Source organism: Macaca mulatta, chromosome 4 (assembly GCF_049350105.2).
Source record: "Macaca mulatta isolate MMU2019108-1 chromosome 4, T2T-MMU8v2.0, whole genome shotgun sequence".
In the NCBI taxonomy this organism is placed as follows: Eukaryota; Metazoa; Chordata; class Mammalia; order Primates; family Cercopithecidae; genus Macaca; species Macaca mulatta.
The window spans coordinates 8,913,428-8,936,971 of NC_133409.1; the positions used below are offsets into that span (position 1 = coordinate 8,913,428).

At 41.9% G+C, this 23,544-nt stretch overlaps 1 protein-coding gene and 1 pseudogene across 1 annotated transcript in view; both read right to left on the reverse strand.

The window, feature by feature from the left end:
* Window positions 1–23,544, reverse strand: part of PACRG (parkin coregulated) — a 588,979-nt gene that overhangs the window by 76,402 nt on the left and 489,033 nt on the right. The window lies entirely within an intron of this gene.
* On the reverse strand, window positions 11,461–11,556 carry LOC114677925 (small nucleolar RNA U13; annotated as a pseudogene).

Consider the following 23,544-nt stretch of genomic DNA (forward strand, 5'->3'; position numbering starts at 1 on the left):
TGTATTCAAATTCTTCCTCCCAAGTACGATACTGTTATAAGTTATAGACTCAGTCAAACACCAATACGTCATTTATCCTTACAGAAGAAGTGCCTTATGAGTTCTGGAATCAATTGGATTTAATTATTTACTATTGTACATAAAACTCACTTATTGAAATAAAGACTCCATTGCTCCTTCTTTTATTCCATTATACCATGCATATAAATATTTACTCAGCTAATAAATTTTAAGATATAACACAATACATTCTTAAATAATAGGAATATGACACTTTGACCATAAATTCAATTGTAGGGTAAAATTAATTCTGATGCTAGTCCACACCATCATGAACATTGTCTTTTTCAGTTAACCAAGAAAATATAATTTCAATTTTACTAAAAGGGTTTGGCAATACTCCCTTCCACAGCTCTTCCTTAAAGCACATCCTGTGTTTAGTTGATCAATGAAAAGCCCCAGGAATTTTAGCTGCATGTAAAATGGATATATCTTCTGACAGGAATAAATAACACATGAAAATATAAATAAAGCATCTTCTCATTGATGTCAAACAGGACAATGGGAGCTGGTAACTATAATCTTTTCCTGATGACTTGGCTTAGATTACCGAACAAAACATGTAGTAATAACCTATTAAGTTCAATAGTGTGAGCCATTTTCTGGTAGAACTTCTATAAAGAAAGAATTTTCAAGAGAAAATAGGTTATAAAGTGATTAATTTGTGATCTTACATTAATATAATTTATGATGCTTCAATTTCTTTTCATATAACCTATCTTATGAGAACAGAAATGTGGCTTTAGAGACAGTAACTGGGGTGACAAAGAGGCAACTCCAATTTACTTAAGGACATTCTTATATTTTGAGTACTGTTACTGTTGGCCTTGCATTCATTTTCAACAAAAGTTCAGCATTTTTGTTTTCCTTAAGTAAAAGAAAACATGAACTAGAGCTAGATTTTCTCCCTATTTAATAACATCTAGTCAAATTAGCTACATTGGTAGAAAATATGTATATAAAAATACTTTCTAAGATAAAAATCCATTTACAGAAGACTGTACCTATCAAGAAAATAAAATTACTGCAAATTAGGATGTATGCAATACCAGTATATTTTATGAAACAATCACATGACCAAAAGTTATACTGTCAGACTAAAGACATGGAGGGTAAATCCACCCCCCACAAAAGAAACCCCACCCACCACCTAACCAATCAAACCACTGATACATATTTAGGGTTGATGAAATTCATCATGCTAAGTAATTAAAGAAAATATCTACACATTACGTATCTCAAAAGCTTGTATTAAATCATCAACGATATGGTTTGGCTCTGGGTCCCCAGCCAAATCTCACATTGAATTGTAATCCCCAATGTTGGGAGAGGGGCCTCGTGGAAGGTGATTGGATCATGGGGGGGGACCTTTCCCCTTGCTGTTCTCATGATAGTAAGTTCTCATGACATCTGGTTGTTGTGAAAGTGTGTAGCACTTCCCCCTTTGCCCTCTCCCTCCTGCTCAAGTCATGTAAGATGGGCTGGCTTCCCCTTCACCTCCTGCCATGATTGTAAGTTTCTTGAGGCCTCCCCAGCCATGCGTCCTGTACAGCCTATGAGTCAATTAAACCTTTTTTCTTTATAAATTACCCAGTCTCAGGTAGTTCTTTATAGCAGTGTGAAAACGGACTAATACAAGCAACCATTCAATGCCCCATTAAAAAGAAGTGGCAAACTCTTGGTACAGTGGCACAGTCTCCACCTCTTCTTGCCATCTTTTCAGTCCTATAGCAGACATTTTTAATTGATTATGGCTCTTTATTCACCCGAGGGTAGGGAAAGACCCAGAATCTTGTGTAACACAGTCATACTTTCCATCAGAGTTCCAAAATGAGATGAAGCTCACCTGCACTTGTGTGAGACTAAATCTTCAACCAGTCAGTAGACAAATATTTATGGAGTGCTCAAAGGACACTTATGCTTAGGAATACATAGAAGAGATTCAACTCAGTTTCTGCTGAGATTAATTTCCAAAAGGGGAAAGATGCTAGCAAGGCATTAGTATACATAAGTAAGTCACAATTACCAATAAATGAAAGAGTATTCAGAAGAAGGCAGCTCAAGGTGGCACTAGGAGGAACGGAGAAAGGCAGGGTTGTTTAGGAAACCTACTTGGAGGTCAAACTACATTTTGGTTTGAAGAAAAATAGGTGTGCTTTGACAGATGGGAGGAGAACAGTTCTATTTAACATGATTTGCCTTGAGGTTTGTACAGTACCCTGTGTAGCATATCCCACCATCTTTCAAAGTATGTTGCAGCCATTGTTGCCCTGACATATGCAGAATCACAAACAGATTTTTCCAGATAAATAAATGCTTGGAGATCAGTCATATAACAAGTAACCTTTAGAAGAGCAGAAAGTTTGCCAGTTTTCCCAAAGCCTCTCTTTTTTTAAAAGAAAAAAAACAAAAAACTTTTTTCTTTATTTTTATTTTAGTGTTTAGTTGTTACCAACCCAAAGCCTCTCTCTTATAAGCAATATTTGACAATAATAAAATATCAAACCCCACTATAAATTGACTCAGCAAGGGCAGAATTGAAAAAGAAAACTGTACATGTTAAACATTCTTTTGGAGGAGTGTAAGGAAATTGTGAAGAATTAAAAACAAATCCCTATAATATAGATGATAAAACCTTGTGAAATTAAAAAAATTTTCCAGAGAGAAATATTTAAGAGGAAGTTGACAATATTTCTGATAATTTCTCTTAGGTGCTGGCAAGCTGTTGAATTTTAGACACATTTCCTTGCTGTTCTATAGACATTAACACAGGGGATGAATGGCATGAGCTGGCAAGACAAAAACCCAAGGAGAAGGACCTTGAGGAATCTGGAAGCAGATATTTCATATTCTACAAGTAAAAGAACACCATACTCTCAAGACATACATTTTCTAGTCACCAACACCACCTACTCTTAGTCAAGTGATATTTTAGTGGCTGGCTACGTACAATGGGGAAATTGAGAAATTATTTTAATGGAGCCTATGTCTCCAGAAGATTATATGATGCTTTATCAATGGAGAATAAATATATCTGTATATGCTTCAGGATTATCATTAGACTATCACATGCAAAAGGGGAAATAGGACAGGTTTGGGGATATCAGAGAGCAGCAGGAAATGTGGTGTGTCTGAACTGCTCGAGTCATGCCCACAACTCCCATTCAGCCGGCTTACGATGGAAGAGGTGAGCCCCTTTTCATTTCAGACAAATCCTTTTGCTATGTCTTCCCACCTCCTCAGGGGCCTTGTACAACAGATTATAGCCTTTCTTTTTTGTACCTTCAGTTACATGGAGCTCATATCTTTCTTCATTTAAACATAGTCATGTCTTTTCATCTTAAAACTAACAAGTCTCTGTCTAACCCCAAAACCCTACCAACATTTGGCCCCACTTTCCTTCTTCAAAATCAACTTTTAAAAAAGAGTTGCCTGTACTTGCTCTGTTCCTCAACGCTTACTTATTGTTTTTACCCATTATAATCTGGCTTCTGTTTTACCTCTGTATGAAAACTGCTTTCCCCTAGACAGCATTGTTGCTCAGTTCAATGGACACTTTTCAGCCTTTATTTTACTTTGCCTTCAAGAGAAATTTGTGACTCTGCTCTCTTTGTTTAAAACATTCTTCTTTTGGTTCCCATAGAACTAAACTCTCGTCGTTTTTGACCTACATCTTTGGCTGCATCTGCTTGCTCTCCTTTAAGGGAGTCATCTGTCCCTTAAATGTAGCTGTTTTAGTCTGCTGGGACTGCTATAAATGAATGCTGAGGCTGGATAATGTTTAAGGAAAAGAGGTTTATCATGGCTCATGGTTCTACAGGCTATATAAGAAACATGGCAGCAGCATCTGCTTCTGGTGAGGGCCTCAGGAAGCTTCCATTTATTGTGGAAGATGAAGAGGAGCTGGTGTGTGCAGAGATCACATGGCCACAGAGGAAGCAAGAGAGAGAGGAGGAGCTGCATTTATTGTGGAAGATGAAGAGGAGCTGGTGTGTGCAGAGATCACATGGCCAGAGAGGAAGCAAGAGAGAGAGGAGGAGCTGCCAGGTTCTCTTCAACAACCAGTTTCTGCAGGAACTAAGAGTGAGACCTCACCCACTCCCATGAGAATTCACTCCCCTGAGAATGGCACCAAGGCATTCACGAGGGATCTGCCCCCATGATCCAACCACCTCCCGCCAGGCCTCACTTCAAACACTGGGGACCAAATTTCAACATGAGACTTGGTGGCACCAAACAAGCTATATCCAAACATACCCAAACCACAGCAGAGGGTGAGACTCAGAACTGCACCCTAGATCATCTTCTGTCCCTGCCCTGTGTCACTTTCTATGGACCATCTCTATCATCAGTGACAAGAGTGCTCTTCCATTAATGACGATAGTTATCCCCCAAGACCTGAACACTCTTGAATGGCTGAATAAAATCTATTATTTCCCACCTGGCATTTCTTGTTGAGTCCCAGGACAAAATGTCCTGTTATTCAGGGAACATTTCTATTTGAATGTCTCCCATTTGGTGAAATCTTAACCACGAAGGACAGGGCAACTTACAATTTCCCTCCCTCCCTGCAAACTTGCTCGTCATTCCATTTCCCCTTTCAGAATTTCGTTTTCAGAACAGAAATCCAGAAGTTATTTTTTACTCGTCCTTCTCCCTCACTCACAATTCTCTGTCATTAGGATCTGTCCTTTATATGTCTTCAGTATTTTTCAAGTATTTCCATTTTCTCCATCTCCTTTGCCCCTAACACACAGAAGCCACCGCCATTTCTCATGTGGACAGCTGCATCCAGCCCCCTCCATCGTCTCTTGGTTTGTCTTTATCCCTTCCCATCTTGATGTTAAAATGTTTCCTCTTATTTTCTTGAACTCGTAATATGTTTTTTCACACAATGGAATGCATGGCAGTTATTTCTTTGGGCTAGTATGCAAAGTCATTTAGCCACACAGGGTAATTTAGAAAATGGCATCTCTCAAGTTCAAGGCTGGTATCATTTCTCTCTCTCTCTCTCTCTCCAAATTACCATCTAGGTCAACAGTAAAATGCCTCTTGCAGCCTCCGGCCTCCTGCATTCTACTCCATCCCTCTGTTTTTACTGGTAGGTGCACTTTCTGTTCATCCATCAGTTCAGCCATCTCTTCATCCATCCTTTCACACACCTTCAGCTTTATCCCTAAATAATGTAAGTATCCTAACAGAGATGTAAAAAACATGAAAGCAGGTGAGAAAAATACAAAGGATGGTGAGCAGGTTATTCCCATTGTGAACTGAAGATGGATTGCAGCAAAGAATACTTCACGGGGGACAGATTCCTGCTGAGAATATTCTGTAACATCACAATACAAGAGAAAACTTCACAGAAAATGTGTTTGAAGTTGCTGAGACCATCTGCTCCTGGGAGATACCCTTGGCTACACTGGCAGGGCCACTCCAGCTGCAGTCCCAGAGGGATGTGGCCCTGGTGTGAGGGGCAGTATTTCAGCCAGAGGAGCAGAGGTGGGAGAGGGCTGAGGGCTGGTTTCAGGGGTGGAGGCTCCTGGAGGAGAGGTGGAGGGGCTGGCTGTGCAGGGCCAGGGCCTCCTGCTGGGAGCGTGAGCTGGGTTGTAGGTGAGGGGTGCTCTTTACCTTGCTCTGCTCTCAGGCCATGCCTGGACTGTTCTTCCTGCTCTGGCACCTCAGGGAATCAATCGCTTTTGTCTCTTCCTCTTGCCTACTCTTCCTGAACAGGGTTCCTCTTCTCACTGGTCCGCAGGAAAACTGCTGACCTTCCCTGGTGTGCCTTAGGGAAGCGGAGCACCCTCAAAGTGTAAGTGTGTTTTGCCAGAAACAAGGCCAGGACCACAGAGCCACCTTCCTCTGCCCCTTCTTTTGTCTCTGGTCCTTATTTCCACATCTTCCCACCTTTCCCTTCCCTCACTGCACTGCCTTCTTCCTTCTCCTCTTCCTTTGTTTCTCCTTTCCTCATTTTCTTCCCTTCTCCTTCCCTTCTTACTAAACATAGTAAGAAGTGGACAAAGTGTGTGCTTTGGTCTGACACGCAGGCTGGAGCTAAGAGCTAGTCTCTCAGAGGACTTGCAGGTCGGGGCTTGGGCACGTTGCGGCAGCAGAGGAGCCTCTGGAGTAGCCAGGCCCAGCGGGACACGACACCTGGCGCAGGTGAGCTCTTCTCTATTATAAAAGTGTGACTGACGCTAATCTTCAGCTCTCCGGGGTTCTCTTCATCATAAGTATTCTTGGAATGAACATCACTGTGCTGGCCTGTCCTGAGGCACTCACCTCAGCCACTCCCTTCCAGGCTGGGCCTTTGTGTTCTGTAGAGAGCCGCCTTGGGTGGTAGAGGCTGGCCTGAGAGTCCCAGCACGTCAGTGCCCACTTCAAGCCATGTTCAGAAGCAGCTTATTTATTTGTTCTAAATAATTATCTGTCTGTTTCAACATATACTGCAGATGAAATTCTGCCAATGCAGCATTACAGAAATACCAACGTCGTGCCAGCTCCAGCTGAGAGTGAAGCTGGGACTTGTTTACGTGCGGTAACCGCATGCTCAGCATTCTTGGGTGAGGTTTTATCATGACCAACCTGCAGCCAATGCTCTAGAGAGGCTCTTGCACCTGTCGGGTCCCACCGCAGAGAGGCAAACGGATCTCTGTGTGTTGAGGGTGATTTTGAACTATGCAGGCTCATGGATGAGGGGCTCTGACTGGCAGATGGAGTTTGTTAAGGGTAAAAGGAGTCACCCGGTGGGTGCTGGTCCTGGGGAAGGGATGCAGTCAGCCAGGATTGCTTGCCTTTTCAAGCCACCCTATGTGAAGTCACCTTTTGTTGAGGCATCCTGGCTAAGCGGATCTGGGCTCATAGTTGTCAAGACCTGCAAAGTTGCTGATCCATCTGTGTGGAATTGTCTGCATCCGTGCAGGGCGTGACAACCCAGCACGTCAGTGTGGTCAGAGCAGCCCAGGGCTCTCCTGCATGCAGCGCCAGTGCAGACTCCCAGCGAGCCCACCTGGGGACTGTCCACCGCTTTATAAAGCGTATGGGCAGGGAACTCTGGCCAGGATTGAGCAGGATGTGCTTAACATAACACAGACTGTTGTTTTCTTGTTCTAACAGCATGTTCAGCGGCATGGCAGTGAGTGGGTCACAGGACACGAGAAAAGATAGTGGATGAAGTTAAGAGAAATAGGAAAACCGCAGGAAGCAATTTTGGAGGACACCGGTACTGCCAGCAGGAGAAAGCCCAGCTGGCAAGCCACGGCTCCCCTGTGGGCCTGCCCGCCTTGCCAGCCTCCCACAGGTGGTGCTGCTCCCAGCCATAGCCCCATCCTATCCTGAGAGCCCCTGTTTGGGGTCTCCACTTTCTCTACTGGCCCAGAGGAGCTGTTGCCTTTGCAGGGATCTTCCTAGTTGTGCCTGAAGGTTGCGGCACCCTTGACCTCTCTCCTCTGCCATCTCAGTAGGATCTTCATTTCTTTCCTGCAGGCTTCTTTCACAAGGCTGGAATTCCTGGCAGGGACACCTTACCTACCTCCTCCTCTCTCTCTAAATACTGGCTTTCGAGGCCTACTTGGAGGCCTCTCTCCTCCAGGAAGCCTTTTCTGAATGTCTGAGGCTCTGACAACCTTCTGGGTGTTTTCCTCCCTAACTCTGCACCTGCGGCAGTTCGGCATTACACACCGTCCCGCGTTCTTTACTTGTTTCTTCAGCCACGTTTGAGGGATTTCGAAGGTGAATTACTGTTGCTGTTTCCATCAGCAATAAACAGACATGTAGACACATACTTGGACACATTTGGACACATCAAATAAGTCTTAAAGGCCATGGAATGAGTCTTGTGATATATGTTTTTCCATTCTAGATGGCATGAAATTTAATGTCTATTCAAAAGTCAGAACTCTAAAACTCCACTGAGAATAAGCTTTCCAAATAACTAGTGTATTTTCTCCCTGGAACTTAAAATAGGAGGAGGAAAGGCAAGTCTAATTCTGAGAAAGTAGAATCTCTTTGGGATGTTTTGTCCATTAAAATAGTGAATATTTTATTACACTAAAAAATGCTATGTGTGTAGACTTAGAGTAAGTAATCCATACACACTTTAGGCTGATAAATTGGAATAACTGGTATTCTAAGGGGCATAATTTCCCAACATAAGGACACAGTTACCTGTGCTACAATGAAGAGATTAAAAAATCGGTTATTGAAAGCTTTACCTTAAAGGAGTGCTGTGTAGTAAAGAAGATTCATATTTGCTAAGCTCTTTAAAAACTGTAATGCATGGCACAAATATTACGTATATAGACATAAGTTCTCTTTGCAAAGAGCTTGCACAGCGGACAATGTTCTAAGAAGATGGCCACTTGGAAGTAAACAGAACTTTGAGGAGTTTCTGATGCCACTGTAGAGAATGTCAACAATGGCAGTATTACATTTGCTGCTTTTTATTATTTATTTCAATGCCCAGAAGCAAACCGTTGAATAATTTCACCATCAGGTTAGAATTGAATTAGGTTCTCAATTATAGGAGCTTAGTGGGACTCTGTGGACCTGAAACCGACCTCTGCTGTCGCCTGGAGACAGTTCTGGGTGTCTTGCTGACGCAGCCGCTAAAGGAATTGTGGAGCCTGTTGGTCCTCATGAGATGAAGTCAGCGCTTTCCTCATCTGTCTTTTCTTCCTTCTTAAGGAAAATTCTTCTGTCCCAAATGTCTTCCCAGAGGAGGGTTCTCCTCGGACTATTCAAGGGTCTCTTCCGACAGCATTTGACAGGTGTGGGATTACTACTTCACAAAGTCACGAGACTGAAGGGGAACGGTGGTGCTTGACTGCGGATGCCACGTTTGTGCTCCGGGTGCAGGTTATTCGAGCTGTGGCTGAACGGCTTTGGAACCATTACCGGGGCAAAGCCTGCAGACAACAACTTGCTAAGCCATAAAATGATGATTCTGGCAAGCAAAGATCAGATGCAATCTGAGTGTTCTGAGAAGCAGAAGAATCTGTGCTTTGAAAGGGACCACAAATACTGTTTTTATTTGTTTTATTTGTTGTTGTTGTGGGGTTTTTTTTTAGAGGCAGGGGTCTCACTCTGTCACCCAGGCTGGAGTGCAGTGGCACGATTATGGCTCACCGTAGCCTCCAATTCCTGGGCTCCAGTGATCCTCTTGCCTCAGCGCACTACAGGTGCGCACCACCTCTCCCCGGGGTAACTTTCTGTAGAGACGGCGGTCTCACTATGTTGACTAGGCTGGTCTTGAACTCCTAGACTCAAGTGATCCTCCTGCCTCAGCCTCCCAGAGCATTGGGATTACAGGTGTGAGCCAGCAGATGCCTGGCCTGCAAATGCTTTTAAATAGAGATATGAAATTTAGCCCTTTTTACTGTAGTAAAGTGTTTACTATTTTTATAAACAAAACATCAGAAGGAGATTCTACTTTCTCAGAATTAGACTTCCCTTCCATCCTATTTTAAGTTCCACGGAGAAAGTAAACTAGTCATTTGGGAAGCTTATTTTCAGGAGTTTCATACTTTTGGACTTTCGAATTAGACACTAAATTTCAAGCTGTCTGGAATGGAAAAACATATATAACTAGACTCATTCTGTGACCTTTAAGACTCATGTGATGTGTCCAAATGTTGGTCACTGTGCTACAGAATGACTCCAGTCTGCATTTATTCCAATTTATAAAGGTTTCTTTTTATTTTCAGCTGAAACTTTTACTTTGCGAAATGTTATAAAAATAATCATGTTTGTTTACTGCGGTTCCTTTACTTCTGCCGTATTGCCGAAAGTTTAAAAAAAAAAAAATTGACTGTACTTTTTCCATAAAAAGGAATTCTTTGGTACAAAGGTGGTTTACTATTCATACCCTAATGGCAGTGCATTGGTGCACTATCTTAATCTATTTGTCACAAACTGACTGCCAGCATAATTTTGCGGAGGCATGTTAGGCCTCCGCTGTGTGCCACGTACTCATCTAGGTTTACTTTTTCAATTATTTTTTTCTTTTTTGCCTGCTTAAACATTTCCAGAGTTTATCTGCCTCCACTGGTGTCCATTTCAATCATTTTCAGGCACAGATTAAGAACACCCTCTGGGCTCAGGGACTCTGACTGCATCTTCTGACACCAGAAGTACTTCAAGTTGCTCTCACTTGAAGAATCCATTGCCTGGAGAGCTGGTCAGATTCCTAGAGCGTCATGGATTTTTTGTCACACTGATTACTGGTAGATTGAAAAAAAAAATTATCTTGTTTTCTTATATATATATATATATATATATATATCATAAACAGGAAACAAATATGTGTGTCTTCTCTGTATATTTAAAAACAATAACCTCTGGTTACGTTTCCAGACTCTGAACTCATGCTTGTTTTGATGTTTACTGTGGTTTTTCACCAACACTGCCTCTCTGTATGAGCTTTAGTCAAAAGTTAATTTTTAAAAGCTTCATTAGTGTGCTGTTTTTCTAAGCTGAAATTAGTTTTTCCAACTTGCACGTATCTTATCAGCTTAGCTGCGTCTGCCTTACTTTCTTATTATCGTCATCTATGGCCGGTGGTGTCAATTGGATGAGAGGTTGCGCTAATAACACCCAAGTTGTGGGTTTCATTCTTGCCACAGGGAGGGCAATTCATCTCGATGGCCAGGAACAGGCGGACCCATCTTCTCCAGTCTTGCAAACGTGTATGAGGGTCTGGGTGTAAGGGTGAATATTTGGTGGCCCTGGGTGTTAAAGCTTTGTAGTCCCCATCAGTATAAAGCTGTTTCTGCTACTGCTGATCTAGCTCAGTGCAAGTCCTGTAATGATGGGTAGGCTGCTGGCTCTGCTCCTTCGTGAGGGATGGCATACCCATGGGAATGGCTTACAGTCCTCTCGTTATCGTTCCGTTACATATATTGGTGCATCTTCAACTTCTAACTCATTAGAACACCAGCGATGCAGTTTGAATATTTGATCGCGCTCGAATGTCGGGTTGAAATGGAATCCCCAGTGTTGGAGGCGAGGCATGGTGGGTGGTGTGCTTTGGTCATGGGGTGGATGCCTCATGGCTTGATGCTGTCCCTGCCCTAGTGAGTGAGCACTGGTGAGATCTGGTTGTTAAGTGTGTGGCACCTTACCCTTCACCTCCCTCTTGTTCCTGCTTTCGTCATGTGATGTGCATACTCCTACTTCGCCCTCTATCATGAGTAGAAGCTTCCCGGGGCTTCCCAAGAAGCAGATGCCAGCACAATGCTTCCTGTACAGTCTGCAGAACTGTGAGTCAATTAAATCTCTTAAAAATTATCCAGCCTCAGGTATTTCCTTATAGCAATGCAAGAACAGCCTAATACAAGCAGGAAGTCATGTTTTTACATGCCACAAACATTCACATGGAATCTTATGTGGTTGACCACGATTATTTTTTAAGGTACCATCATCATTTATAAGGTTTGAGGGAGGCACGTCTCACACATGAGTGTGAAATCCTACTCATCACGCTTATGAGCTACAAAGGATCAGTTTACCATGATTTTTAATCCCATTGGCTCTTTTAATTAAAATAGACATCAATGATGCGAATACTTTCAAACATTTTTGGAATTTATCCTTCCCTACATCATGGGTCACTGTGGAGGCTGCTGCTGAGTGCAGCCCCAACCCTCCTACAGAACAGGTTCTCCCCAGGCACTGGGATGTGAGCCACTGATGGCTGGGTCTCATCCTGGGAATTGCCCTCCGCCTCAGACAGTAGCAGCTTTGCTCAAGGTTACGCCTTTCTCCAGCAGCCTGCATGGGCTGGCTAATGCACGGGCACAAAGCCCTAGCTCCTTGGCCTCAAGTGGAGATTACCTGGGACCTCCTCCAGGCAGTCTAACCTCTCCTGCCCAGCCCTGTTTCTTCCTCTTTCTTCCTGCCTCCAGCGTTATTAATGCCTAACTGACAAATAAAAACTACATATATTTATAGTGTGCAGTGTGATGTTTCAACACATGTACGCTATACCCTGTGGGATGATTAAATCAAGCTTATTAGCATATCCATCACCTCACATGCTTCTCATGTTTTTGTGGTGAGAACATTTAAGACCTACTCCCTTAGCAATTTTCAAATATACATTATTATTTCCAGCGTCACCATACTGCAGTGGATCTCCAGAACTCATTCATCCTGTCTCATCAAAACTTTGTGCCTTTTGACCAACATCTCTCAATCCACTTTCCTTCCCCAGGCTCCTGCTAAACACCGTTCTACTCTCTGCTTCTGTGAATTTGACTTTAGATTCTACATATGAGTGAAATCACGCAGTATTTGTGTTTATGTGACTGGTATATTTCACTTAGCATAATGTCCTCCAGGTTCATCCATGTTGTAGAAAATGAGAGGATTTCCTTTTTTTCATTTTTTATTTTTATTTTTTGGTAGAGACAGGGTCTTGCCGTGTTGCCCAGGCTGGTCTGAAACTCCTGCACTCAAGTGATCCTCTTGCCTCAGTCTCTCAAAGTGCTAGGATTATAGGCATGAGCCACTGTGCCCAGCCAATTTCCTTCTTTTTAGAGGCTGAATAGTATTCCATTGTGTATATCTACCACATTTTCTTTATCCATTCATCCACTGATGGACACTGAAGTTGATTCTATGTCTTGGCTACTGTGAATAATGCTGCAATGAAAATGAAAGTACAGATATCTCTTCAACATACTGATTTAATTTCCTTTGGATCTATATACCCAGAAGTGAGATTGCTGGATTATACAATATCTCTATTTCTAATGTTTTGAGGAACCTCCATACTGTTTTCCATGATGGCTGTACTAATTTACACTCCCTCTAACAGTGTGCAAGGGTTCTCTTTTTCCACATCCTCACAAACACTTGCCGTATTGGTTCATTCTCACACTGCTATAAAGATACTACCTGAGACTGGGTAATGTATAAAATACTCACTCACAGTTCTGCATGGCTGGGAAGGCCTCAGGAAACTTACAGTCATGGCAGAAGTGGAAGAGATACACCTTATATGGTGGCAGGTGAGAGACAGTGAGTGAGGAACTAAGGGGGAAGAGCCCCTTATAAAGCCATCAGATCTCATGAGAATTCACTCACTATCATGAGAACTGCACGAGGGTAACCACCCTCGTGATCCAATCACCTCCCACCAGGTTTCTCCCTAGACATGTGGGGATTATGGAGATTAAAATTCAAGATGAGATTTGGGTGGGGACACAGCCAAACCGTATCACTTGCTATCTTGTGTCATTTTGATAATAGCCATTCTAATAGGTGTGAAGAGATATCTCATCCTGGTTTTAATTTGCATCTCCTTGATGATTACTGATGCTGACCATCTTTTCAATGTACCTGTTTGTCATTTGTATGTCTTGTTTTGAGAAATGTCTATTCAGATCCTTTGCCTCTTTTTTTTTTTTTTTTTTGAGATGGAGTCTCACTCTGTCGCCCAGGCTGGAGTGCAGTGGCGTGATATTGGCTCACTGCAAGCTCCGCCTCCTGGGTTCACGCCATTCTCCTGCCTCAGTCTCCTGAGTAGCTGGGACTACAGGCACCCGCCACCATGCCTGGCTAATTTTTTGTATTTTTAGTAGAGACGGGGTTTCACCGTGTTAGCCAGGATGGTCTCGATCTCCTGACCTTGTGATCCACCCTTCTCTGCCTCCAAAAGAGCTGGGATTACATGCATGAGCCACTGTGTTTGGCCATGCCCATTTTAAAAATGGGTTATTTGTTTTCTTCCTATTGAATTGAGTTCTGTATATATTTTGTATATTAACTCTTATAGGATTTTTGGTTTGCAAATATTTTCTTCCATTCCATGGGTTATCTCTTCACTCTATTGATTATTTCCTTTGCTATACAGAAGCTTTTTAGTTTAATATAATCTCACTTATCTAGTTTTGCTTTTGTTGCCTGTGCCTTTTGGGTTGTATCAAAAACAACAACAACAACAACAACAAAACTATCTAGGCCGATGTCATGTAGTTTTCTCCTATGTTTTCTTCTAGTAGTTTTACAGTTCCAGTTCTTATATTTAAATCTTTAATTCATTTTGAGTTGATTTTTGTATGTTGTGAGATAAGGCCCAGTTTCATTTTCTGCATGTGGATATCCAGTTTTCTCAATACCATTTATTGAAGAGACTGTCCGTTCCCTGTGTTATGTTCTTGGCAGCTTTGTTGCAGATCAGCTGACTATAAATGTGTGGATTTATTTTTGGCCTCTCTATTCTGTTCTATTTGGTCTACATATCTGTTTTTATGCCAGTACCATGCTGTTTTGATTATTGTATCTTTGTAGTATATTCTGAAATCAGGCAGTGTGGTGCCTCCAGCTTTGTTCTTCCTTGTTTTTGAGATGGAGTCTCACTCTGTTGCCCAGGCTAGAGTGCAGTGGCATGATCTCAGCTTACCACAAGCTCCACATCCCAAGTTCAAGTGATTCTCCTGCCTTAGCCTCCTGAGTAGCTGGGATTACAGATGCCTGTCACCGTGCCTGGCTAATTTTTGTATTTTTAGTAGAGATGGGGTTTCGCCATGTTGGCCAGGCTCGTCTTGAACTCCTGACCTCAGGTTATCTGTCTGCCTTGGCCTCCTAAAGTGCTGGGATTACAGGTGTGAGCCACCACGCCTGGTCCCAGCTTTGTTCCTTTTGCTCAACATTGCTTTGGATTTTCAGGGTCTTTGTGGTTCCATATACATTTTAGGATAGTTTTCCTATTTCTGTGAAAAATGCCATTGGAATTTTGATAAGGATAACATTCTCAGTCTCTTATAGGCATTATTTCCGTGCAAGAATCTCCATCTCAGAGCCTATTTCCAGGGCACCTGACTAACAGAATCACTCTGTTTCTGTTTTATTTTTCATCCACTGTTTAGAAAAGCAATTCAATTAGCAAGGCACATCTTCATAATGCATGCCTTTCTGGCCTGTTTGTGGACCAGCTCCCTCTCCCTAAGCATGTTTCTCCTGGTCCTCAGCCAGTTGAAAGCCCACCACACGCTAAAGCCAGCAAAAAGCAGTCTCCCTCAAGCCTTTTCTGACCACTTTCTCTTTCCTGTTCCTTCTTCCAAAATTAAGTCCTCCCGTAACCCTTGATTTAGGCTTCTTCTTTTATAGCATTTACTTTTTCCTGTGCATTACAGTTGAGTTGTTTTGCTCCCTCACTAGAATGCAGGCTTCTACCACTTCCATCCTTCTTCTGCTTTCCCATTGTGTGTGGAGCTCAGTGGGCACTCAGAAAATGTTTTCTCAATGGGACACACACATTTTTATTCTCAGTATTTTAGTTTATCCTTAATATTCTTTTATTTTTTATTTTTCATTTTTGAGATGGAGTTTTGCTGTTGTTGCCCAGGCTGGAGTGCAATGGCGCAATCTTGGCTTACTGCAACCTCCGCCTCCCACGTTCAAGCGATTCTCCTGCCTTAGCCTCCCAAGTAGCTGGGATTACAGGTGCCTGCCACCATGCTTGGCTAATTTTTGTATTTTTAGTAGAGACAGGGTTTCACCACATTGGCCGAGCTGGTCTCAAACTCCTGACCTCAGGTGATTCACCTGCCTTGGCCCCCCAAAGTACTGGTATTATAGGCACGAGCCACCACGCCCAACCAATGTTCTTTTATTTTACTTCTTTTTCCCTGTGTATGCTATACACATATCATACCTACTACATTTTTTAGTAGAAGTTAATTGGTAATTATTTAAGGCAAGATCAATCTGTACACTAAGTTAAATAATCACAATATTACAGTCTCATTTACTTTTCCTTTTTGAGTTCCATAATCATTAACTTTCTCTACAGCATTCTGATATTGCTACAACTCTACATGATTTTTCAAAAGTAACATTTGAAACGTTGTAGTCAATTCTCTTAATTACTTGGGATGGAGGCAGTTTGGACCCAGTAATTTATATATGTTAATATTTGTAACTGTTTCTTTATCTGATGTCAATATCAGGTTCTGCAGAATCTACATTATTTCTTAGTGGTTCAAATCTCTTGATTTTTCTTTCTTGGGTAGATTAAGCAAATGCTTCAGCTCTTTTAGGATGGCCATTAATTCTACCCCATCCTCATTATTTGTGAACTTGTATAAAAGTGTTTTCCGTGCAATGCTTTTGTTCACTTTTTTTTTTTTTTTTTAAGTGAGACAAGGTCTCACTCTGTCGCCCAGGCTGGAGTGCGGTGGCGCGATCTCAGCTCACTGCAACCTCTGCCTCCCAGGTTCAAGCGATTCTCCTGCCTCAGGCTCCCAAGTAGCTGGGACTACAGGCACTTGCCACCACACCCGACTACATTTTGTATTTTTAGTAGAGATGGGGTTTCACCATGTTGGCCAGGCCAGTTTCGAATGCCTGACCTCGGGTGATCCACCCACCTCGGCCTCACACATCCTTCTTTGGATGCACGTTCCCATCTCACGCACCCTCACAGTATCGTCAGGAATACGGTTGGTTGCGATGGACCATGGGGGACCTTCATTTCCACAAGCTGTCCCTGAGAATTCCAACCTGCTTCTCGTAAATATAGTTACATGCTCAAATATTTTTTTATAGTGGGTTAATTTTCTTGACTTTTCAATTTCCACCGTAATCTATAATAAAAGTTTAAAAATACTTTACAGTGTTTTGTCATTTGGTCAGCTCACCTGAACAACTTGATTTATTTAGTGGGGAGGAGGATTTTACTCTCAGCTAAATGAGAAACCATTGGGAGGTATTTAAGCAAGAGAATGGCATGATGGAATTCATGTATTGAAAAGATAACTCTTTTGCATGGAAAGCAGATTTTCAGGCTTTAAGAATAGATGCAAGGGCCGGGCGCGGTGGCTCAAGCCTGTAATCCCAGCACTTTGGGAGGCCGAGACGGGCGGATCACGAGGTCAGGAGATCGAGACCATCCTGGCGAACACGGTGAAACCCCGTCTCTACTAAAAAATACAAAAAACTAGCCGGGCGAGGCGGCGGGCGCCTGTAGTCCCAGCTACTCGGGAGGCTGAGGCAGGAGAATGGCGTGAACCCGGGAGGTGGAGCTTGCAGTGAGCTGAGATCCGGCCACTGCACTCCAGCCCGGGCGACAGAGCCAGACTCCGTCTCAAAAAAAAAAAAAAAAAAAAAGAATAGATGCAAGGAGAAGAACTAGAAGACAAATGCAGAAGTTCAACCCAGAGACAGTGAAGGCTTGGGAATCCGCATTCTGGATACCATGAGACATGCTCAGCTTTAAGGTGGGTTAAGAGGGCTGAGCCAATGAACTTTGCTGCTCGATGGGCTGTGTCTTATAAGGATTAGAGAAGAATAAAGATTGACTTTTAGGGTTTTGGTCTATATAACTGGTGGTATTGAGTGAGATGGAAATGGCCAAGAAAGAGTGGACTTTGGAAGAAAATGAAGAGCTATGTCAGAGGTTAATTCTAAATCACCTGTTTAGACATTCAAACAGGAATAGTGAGGCGGTGGTTGGACATACAAATTAGAAGGGTGGGTAGAGCTGGGTGTATCAACCTGTGACTCTGTCATCTGTGTATAAAATGGCTTAAAACCATGGACTAGAACAGGGTTGTTGGACAGAACAGGCACTGTGGACCTTCCTTGCAGAGTAAGCACAGCGGGGGCTGTCCTGTGCGTTGGAGGACGTTTGGCCGCATCCCAGGCCTCCAGACAGGAATGCCTGCAGCATCTCCTCACCTTGTGACAAAAGTGTCTTCAGACATTGTCAAGTGACCCCTGCAGGGCAAAGCTGTCCCCTGTTGAGAGCCACTGGACTATATACATGTTGAGAGAGTGCAGTTGGAGAAGAGAGTGGCTGGAGTCCTGTGCCTGTTGCAGAGGGAGGAGGGGGAGCTAGCCCCGGAGATGGAGGAGTGTCCTGTGAGCTGGGAGGAGCTGGAGGAGCAGGTGGACAAGGCTGTTATCAGAGCAGATGGTTGGTTGGGGTGAGTGTTGCTGGGAGTTTGAGTAAGACGAGGACAAAGAACAGAACCTTGGGTTTGGCAACAGCGAGGCTACCGGGGTCCTTGACATGAGGCATTTCAATGGAGAGAAGGAGACAGAAGATAACTGGAGTGGGTTGCAGAGGGGACGGGGTTAGTGTTGAGGGCGTGGACATGAAAAGCACTGACAGCCCTTGGAAGGAGTTCTGTTGAAGAGAGCAGAGAAGAGGCGATGCCCATAAGGGGATGTGGGGGCAAAAAGGAATTTCTTTCTAGCATGAAAATTGCAGTAGAAAGTGGAATAATTACAGAAATTAACTTCTTGGGTAGATAAGAGAGGATGGAATTCAGTACAGCCAGAGGGGCTGGCTTTAGATAACTGCACAGAGATTGCTGTACCCATCACATGAGGAGGGAAGGTGAGATGAGGACAGAGAGAGGTCAGTTGATAAAAGTTCTCAGTGGGAAGATGTGCTAGTCTTCGTGTGATAGTTTCCATTTTCTTTGGAAAAGAGGAAGCTAATTTATTCGCAAAGAATGAAGAATAAAACACCCCTAAGAGTGCAAATATGAATTCCCTAGGGCAGGGGCCCCAGCCTTTTTGGCACCAGGGACCAGTTTCATGGAAAACAATTTTTCCACGGACCAGTGTGGGGGAAGGTTTCACGGTTCAAGTGCGTTACGTTCATTGTGCACTTTATTTCTATAATCATTACATTGTAATATATAATGAAATAATTATACACCTCACCATGATGTGAAATCAGCCCTAAGCTTGTCTTCCTGCAACTAGATGCTCCCATCTGTGATGGGGTGATGGGAAACAGTGGCAGATCATCAGTCATTAGATTCTCATAAGGTGCACACAACCTGGATCCCTGAGACACACAGTTCACAACACAGTTCGCACTCACGTTGTGAGAGTCTAATGCTGCTGCTGATCTGACAGGAGGCGGAGCTCAGGAAGTAAAGCGAGCAATGAGAGCAAACCTAAATACGGATGAAATGAAGCTTTGCTCACCTGCCCACTGCTCACCTCCTGCTGTGCAGCTGGTTCCTAACAGACCACGAACCAGTGCCAGTCCATGGCCCGGGGAGTGGAGACCCCTACCTGGGGACCCTTTCCTAGGGGTATGTAGAAAGTTGGTTGCCTATTTGAGAATCATGATCAAAGGTTTCAAATGAGCAGATGCGCCTCCTCCCCTCCTGAGCCAGCTGCATGGACATGGGCTTTGTATCTGTGACTGGGCTTCCCCTGGAACCCCAGCCTTCCCGTCTGGGGACTGGTGTACTCCTAGACCTGCCTATTGCCTGCTCTATGGGGGCTGGGCTCCTGTTGGGGGTGAGTCTCCTGAGTCTGAGCTTTCCCTTGGTGCTTGCCAGGGGCTTGTTTTAGCCTTTGGTCATCATACCTACAATAATCGGGTTGCACCCCTAGCTTCTGCAGGGAGTGGTACATTCCCAGGCCTCATTTAGTCAGGCTACGCCTCTATTGCCAAGCCTGGTTCTGCCCATCCCAGAGTCTTTCACACTTGTGCCCAGACCCCAGTCCTATTAGGACTCAACGGAGGTTTTGAATGAGAATTGGGAAGAATTCACTTGCAAAGATCATGCTGGTGAAATGCTTGCGAGTATTTCAAAGTTCCTCATGGAGAATGTAATTCTGTAGATACAGCAAGTATAAATGATCATTGCTTTTATATGGATTATTGAAGGATTTAATTAGACAATGCAAGTTGAAAGCAAGCACATTGAATATTGTAAAGTTGCAGAGATAGTTAATGACAGCAGAACCTTATATAATAGGTGGTTTTGTTCTTGGAAGAGGGTTTCCTAAATATTAATAATTAAAATAAATTGGACAGCAAATTAGGGGAAAATATAGCAATGTTGTCAAACATGACAGCATCTCACACTATGATAAAGTTGTATCTCTGCATTGTGTGTGCATGTGCATATGTATGCACACGCGTGTGTGTACGGGGGCTGGGTGCACTGAAAGGCAGATAGATGGTGTTTATTGAGGGCTAGGTGCAGTAATCAGACTTAACTTGATTTTTCTAAGCCATTAAGCTCTCATTTGCACTTTAGATATTCTATTTATCAGCTATCCTTGCTTTATATTAATTATAGTTTTCAAGCATTTGTAAATATTTCCCTAAAAATCCTGCCTTCAGTTTGTGTTCCTCTTCATTTTTCTTCCCCTTTTCTCTTGAGAGCAGCATGTGAATCGATGGTCTCATTACTGTCTTCTGTCCATCCTCCCCCAGGTTTTTGTCTAAGTTCCCCCACTTTGGTTTCCTTGGTGACGTGCAAGGCCCTTGGTTTCCAGCCCTTGCCCTTGGTGCTGGCTCCAGTGGGGACAGACACTGCTTTATGGCCCCCCTTTCACATCTCCACATCACCCTGGTGTCCCAGATCCCTCAAGGCGCATGGAAAGGCAGCTGTTCCCCAGATCCTCTTTACAATGGCCAGCTCTCTATTAGACAACACAAGAAAAACTTTCCTTCTCACGTGAAACTCCTCTGGACACAGAAAAGAGGGAAAAGTCTATATTTCATGTGTTCGATTGAAAAATGATCTCTAAAATTATTTAAGACTCATGGATCCTTCTCTTCCCAGCCAGGCTTCTGATAAGCACACCCTACACTTATTGCTGTGGTTCCTGACCTTCAGTGTGCTTTGCAGTCACCCAAAAGCAGGCTTTGTCTCAAACACTTCCTGGAAATTGCTTTTGTTGAGGCCACTGTTGATCTCCTAAACAATAAATCCAAGCACTGAAGCACTGGGAAATTTTGATCTCTTATTCTTGACTTTTCTGTCTCTCCTGTCATTCTCAAGCCTTTTCCTCTTCCTACCCGGTTAAATGTTGGGGTTTCCAGGGTTCCACCAGGGGCCATTACTCTTCATTGCTTTATGTTGTCCTTGGGTGATCTCATTAACCACCACAGTCATGCATGTGGCTGTCTTTCCAGCCCAGATTGCTCATAAATAGCTCTAAGACCTATATTCTATTTGTTTATTGGCTGTTTCTACCTCGATGTCCCATAAGCATCTTAAATGCAACATAACTAAAAATAAAATCATCATATTACCCTAAAACATCCTCTTTCTAAATCTGGCATTAGATTAATGACATCAGGATCAACCTAGTCAAGGAGAATGGAATCTACTAAATTGACTCCAGAAGAGAGAGAAAACAGAACAATATAACAATGCACGTTATTAAAGCTATTACTGAATTAATATAAAAATATGGCATACCAAGATGGCGTTAGAAGTAAATGAATTCAACTTTCCATGGAATGATATTTCTCTATTTAAGCCTATTTCAACTATTATAGAAAGAATCCTCCAAAATTCTTTTAAATAATGACGGCATACCACTGACACTGAAAGTTGATAGAATAGTTCTAAAATAGATGATTATCTTGAATATTACAAAAATCTTTACATAATTACTAAAGAAATTTAGCAGTACATTGTACAAAAAAATATGCCATGACTGAGTGGCATTTATTTCCTGAATACATGGGTAAATTAAAAAAAATTACAAATGGGTCAAATTAATATATAGTAGTAGTATGTTAGAGGAGGTAAATTATATAACTTACATAGGAGGTAGGACAAGAGGCATGTTAATAAATGTCAACATTCATTTCTGATGTTAAAAATCAGTGGTAAGGCAAGAATTGACAGATTTTTTTTAAAGCCAGAATGAGGCTTAAGGATAAAATGCTAAAACATACCTATTAAAGTATGGAACAAGACGAGGATCTTAACCATTGCTACAACTATTTAAAACTGCCATTGAAATGGCAGTCAATGGTGTTAAATGAGAAATAAATCGAAAGTTTGAATACTGGAAGGAAGAATTATTATTACTATTTGCAGATTCTATGATTAACAACCTGAAAATATAAAGAGAATTACCCAAAAGATTACAAAATATACCTACATAGCTGCACTATATATAAATAATTATCAGTGAAAAAATATAGTAAAAGACATTGAAATAAGTACACCATTTACGACAGCAAACAAACAAAACAAAACAAAAAATAAAAAAACAAAAGATAAAATATCTATTTAAAAGATGATATATAAATTTATACAAAGAAAACTTTAAAACTCTACTGAGAGACTTAAAAGAAGGCTTAATGATGTCATACTTTAAAAGTATAACAATTGTACCTGAAGTGTTCTGTAAATTCATTGTGACCTTTTCTGGAAGACCAGAAAATCTAGATTTCTTATGAGAAGGAATAATAAGGAAAAATAAACGTGTGAGAATATCTTGGAAAACTGTGGAAAGACTGGGTAGAAACTCCCCAGTGGGATAACAAAACTCTGCTGTCAAATATGGTAGCCACTAGTCACATGTGGCTATTTGAAATTTAAGTTTAAATTAATTAGAAATTTATAAAATAAAAAATTCAGGTCCTCTGTCACACTAGCCACATCTCCAGGTTCAATGTGATGGTAGCTACTACACTGGATGGAGTAAACAGAGAACATTTTCATCATTGTAGAAGGTTCTATTGGACAATACTCTACCGAAGCATGTTATTGAATAATGAAAAGCATTTGGTTGGCCCTGGAGAAGAAATAGTTAAGAACAGAATCGAGTCCAAAATTAGATCAAAATAAAGTAGAATTTAGATTGTGATAAAGGTTGTGTTTCAAAGGTGGGAAAAAGAGAGGCTACTTTTTATATGGTGTCGGGGCAATTGACTAACCATTTTTAAAAATGTACAGCTAGATCTTTATCTCATTATTCAAACCAATGTAAATTTCAGATAGAGCAAATAATTAAAATGTAAAAACAGAACTAAGCAAAATTCCTTACTGTCCTTGAGGAAAAGATCAATGGATTTATTTGTAAACTTTAAGCAGGGGTATTTGTAATACCTATAACTGACAAAGGGCTAATTTCCTTAATTTACAAATAACTAATACCAATCTATGAGAAAAAAATAACTAAAACAATAGAAAAATGGGTAAAGGATATGCATAGATGCTTCATAAAAAAAGTATAAATGGCCAATAATCACATGAAAAGATACTAAACCTCATTTATCACCAAAAAGACCCTAAATAGTTCAGTGTATATTCCCTACAAACAAGGACATTCTCCTACATAATCATAATACAAGCACTGAAATGCAACAAACACCGGTATATTACTACCATTTTATCCCCAACTCATTCAGATAATGCCAGTTGTCCCAATAACATCCTTGATAGCAAAAAGATCAATCTAGAATCACACGTTGCATTATTTGTGATGTCTCTTTATTCTCCTGTCTAAAACAGTTCTTCAGTTTTTTTTTTTTCCTTGACTTTCATGCCCTAGACATTTTAAAGATTACAGGGCAGTTTTGTTTTTCAAAAATTGAACATCCCTCAATTGGGGTTTGTCTGATACTTCCTAATGATTAGAGTCAGGTTTTGCATTTTTGGCAGATATATCCCACTGTGCTCCATCAGCTGCTACATGCTTTTAACTTGTCCATTTCATGGCCAAGTTAACCTTGATCCTTCAATTAAGATTTTCAGT